Source organism: Haemaphysalis longicornis, unplaced genomic scaffold (assembly GCF_048455015.1).
Source record: "Haemaphysalis longicornis isolate Haplotype H1 unplaced genomic scaffold, Haemaphysalis longicornis Haplotype H1 scaffold_1, whole genome shotgun sequence".
Classification (NCBI taxonomy): Eukaryota; Metazoa; Arthropoda; class Arachnida; order Ixodida; family Ixodidae; genus Haemaphysalis; species Haemaphysalis longicornis.
This window is the reverse complement of record NW_027526203.1, coordinates 4,481,837-4,485,724: the sequence shown is the minus strand read 5'-3', so window position 1 is coordinate 4,485,724 and position 3,888 is coordinate 4,481,837. Positions and strand designations below refer to the sequence as shown.

The following is a 3,888-nucleotide window of genomic DNA, read 5'->3' as shown; positions in this document are numbered from 1 at the left end:
CCCCTTAACGTTGCCAAAACGTGGCTAATGTCCGCTTTTTTTAACGTTCGTGCAATGTTACCCAGAAACATTGCGTCAACATGATATTAGCATTGCTCCAACATGGGCGTAACGTTTGAAGGGTGTCGGTCTAATGTTTGGATAACGTTTTTCTGACGTTCGCCAACGTTGCTCCACTATTGGAGCAACCTTCCAACCACGTGCGGGACACATTTGAACAACGTTTATGAGACGTTTTTTGATGACGTTGCAGCAACTTTTCACCTACATTTTTGCAACGTGCATACCACATTTAAGCATATCACTGTACCATTCATACGTTGTGATAACATCGCTACAATCTTGCAGCCACTTTAGATCTACGCTTTTAACATGCAGTTAGCATACAAGGAACGTTGCTTCAACGTTCAAGCAATGTTTTTATGAAGTTGCAATAACATTGCTGCAATTTTGCAGTAACTTTCCAACTACATATTTCAAACGTGCGGGTAACATTTAGAAAACGTCGCTTTAATGTCCAAGCGATGCTTCCTACAACGTTACCGCGACTTTATAGATACGTTTCTTCACCACGAAGGCCACATCCGCGCACTGTTGATATGACGTTCAAGCAATGTTTCTCTTACGAAGCAATAATATTGCAGCAATGTACAGGTAACTTACAGTTACAGATATACATGCAACAATAACTAGATGAAAATAATATAAGTTAATTTTTCCTAGAGAGGCGATTGTTGACGGCATGATAAGCGAGCAGTTCAAACCTCGTCTGCATAAACTCCTGAAAGGTATAAACCGGCATTTTAGACCTGTATATTCATACATTTGATCCCTACACTGATCAACGTGCACACACAATTAAGGCAGTCCGGCAAAATAACGAACTAAGAAATAGCGAAATTTTAAAGCAAGGAACATGCAGCTAGCGTAAATAACATCATTGACACTCTTTAAGATGAAAGGACATGTGCGTTTTATTTTACTATGAACAATCGAGCCGAATACGTATTCTGTTACAGCCTTGAATTTCGCAAGTACGCTGTTTCAGACGACGTCTTCGTTTTCCTCCTCCTGGGCTTGCTTGTTTGTCTTGACAAGTCAATTTGATGACATACTTGACGGCCATGAACCCAGTATAGGGTTGTAACTGCGACACTTCTGCGAAATGAACGAAAGCTGTAGTTTAGAATTTACAAAGTTGTTACAGCATAGACAATATCTCACCTCTCAGAACACCAGGAATTTTGGTATACAATATGGCCGCATCAATTTTCTTGTACTGGCAGTTCAGATGAGATTTTACAACCATTCCTGAAAAACAAACAAAAGGGCACTGCTGTAACACATAGGGTGCTCAAAAACTCACCTGCACTTTGGATGACGTTTGCTGCCAGATGAGCTTATTCGTGTCAGTTTTGTGGTGCTGGTAAATCTGAAGGCATTTCTGAAAACAAAACAGAAGTGGTGCAGAAAACTGAAGTGAAGCAAATTTTAGCTAATGGGGAAAATCTTACCTTTACGAAGGAATATAGCAAAACAGGCCTCTCCACTTTCCACTTTGTCTTGCTTGTTTAACTTTTTCTAATGCCTGTGTCAACTAAATTTATGACACGCACATCGCATGAGTGGGTTTCTCAAGCATTCCTGGAAAACAGAAAAGGACAAAAGTACTTAATTGTAGAAAATACCTCACAGCTTTCTTTACAGGCCATTGAGTAATTAAGTGAAAAGTCTTCAGACAGCGTGCAAGAGAATTTTCAATTAACAAGAGAAGCCGACCAACTGATGACGACGTGGCACGTCGGCAATATTAATTGAAAGAAGACGATAATTGCCTCAGTGCCCATAGACATAAAACACAACGAACAAAAATTAGAAAACAATCTATTGTCAAGAATGGAAACATTACACAAATTACAACCATGTATTTCCTTGGTTGCCTAATTTAAATTTACCGTTTGCTCTCGAAAAATGTGCTTAAAGCTGCAATGAGCTGTTTTTTTTTTTTTCGTATGCCATTTTCTTTAAAATTATCAGCATCCGACGAACACCATGCTTTTCACATGGAAAGTTTGTGAATACTACAAAGACGTTAAGGCGTTGTTTTACACCGTAAGATGGTTAGCATAAGCAGCTGATAACATGGCTTAACTGCAACGCTAAATAGTGTTCTGGAACAGCATTCCGCTGAAACTCGCATGAAATTAAACATGACAACGAAGTTAAACTTATTAGTTTTATTTTTCGCGTGCGTTAGCAGCTGTGGCGAGAAGTAAATTAAAAGCCAATCGTACGTATCAAGGTTCTTGCAGAACCTACACTCGATTTCAGCATCACAACAAAAAATCTACTGAGCGCCCACCTCATTTCGCATTAAATTCGTTCCATACAATTTAAGCGCTGAATACATGTTCCACCGTTTACAAACGTACGCATTCACAAAAGCAAGAAGGATATGCTTAGAAGCTCGAAACGGGAGGGCAGTCTTGTTCCCGCTCTTTTACGAAGTAAACTGCGTTCGAAAGAACGAGGCGAGCTCAAAAAAACGAGCGCTTACCTTCACTGGTCGGTTGCTATGAACTTAATTTCCAGCCCACAAATATTCGCCGTAACATGCGGCCACACAACAAAATTTCGTATTGGTGCCTTCTCCATTCCGCTTGATTGTCAGGAGGGCTGCTCGTTTTTGCAAAAGCGCGCTCTTTTCGTTCGCTCTCCCTAACCCAACGCACGGCAGCCACGGCTGCCAAGCGCAGAGGAGCAGGAGGGGACCGCTCTACGAGGTGCGCGCACGTGTGCGCGTGTGAGAGGAGGGTAGTACGCTGGCCAAGGAAGAAAGCCTTTTCTTTTCGTTTTTTTTTTTTGGCAGCGTCTTCTGCCACGCGCGTGGCAGCAGCCACGCCCCCCTGGCAACGGCTGCTGCCACGCGTGACGTCATAATGACGTCATAACACTAATAATTGTCATTATTTTGTGTAGTGTAGTCCGAAATACACATTTTCTTTTATTTGCAGTACAAAATAACGCACCATTGAACTGCTAAAACTTTTCTAAACAAACAATTTTTGTTCTTGCGGGAGCAGCCGGCGATGCTGCTGCTGCTGCCAGCTGCCTGCCGTATCGCGCACATGGAGTCGCGTATCCGAAAGCGTGACGAAGCTCCGATTTTCTCGGTCCGACAACGTAGATAAACCGGAGTTCATATTGTTAGAAGCACTATCTGAAAACGTGAGAAAGTTGCTTGTGATTATGTATTGCGTGGGGACCCAGCCAGCCTTTCCAGACCGCAGCAAAATAGCCGCTCTCGAGTAATGTTGACCTGTGACCGCTTGGTTATGCTTGGTGTACGCCGATGGTACCTGCGTACAGTTTCAGCGTACGTGAGACGACATCGCACAGCCGACTGGCCTCGTTCGAACAAGCTACGTTCCACACAAGAAAAGACACCGTCCGAGCGTAATTCTGTGAACCTTCCGACGCATGTCGGCGCGGCGGCATCTGCTATCAACAGTTTGCACCACGGCAAGTCCAGAATGCTTAAATGGGCGACCTGAAATCGCGGTGTGTGTTCTCGAAATGAAGACAACTTAGCAGCGCCAAAAGATAATCAGAATGTACAGTGCCGAGGACGACGGGTAGTGGCGGCAACCGTTTTTTACTAGGCACATGTGCGCATTACAATTACAGACAATTGCGCCGAGAATAGGAAAGGTAATCTTTGGTGTCCCCACACATGTACCACGTACGTACCACTACAGTAGATCTCCTCTTCTGAAATATTAGCAAGGAAAACTCAAAAATCGGGAAGTTCTTATTTTCTAGTGGGCGAAATTGTAGCTTAAAATTTGTTTTACACCCACGATACGTTTTATGAACAGAAAAGTCTTG

The 3,888-nt window shown here is 42.9% G+C and overlaps 1 long non-coding RNA gene across 1 annotated transcript; it reads right to left on the bottom strand.

The window, feature by feature from the left end:
• Window positions 1–1,020: 1,020 nt before the first annotated feature.
• Window positions 1,021–2,773, bottom strand: LOC144163011 (uncharacterized). Its single transcript, XR_013320817.1, has 4 exons — window positions 2,558–2,773; window positions 1,515–1,644; window positions 1,225–1,444; window positions 1,021–1,158 (listed from the first exon to the last, which is right to left on the bottom strand). It is a non-coding gene; the product is annotated as an uncharacterized LOC144163011 (long non-coding RNA).
• Between the last annotated feature and the right edge of the window lie 1,115 nt (window positions 2,774–3,888).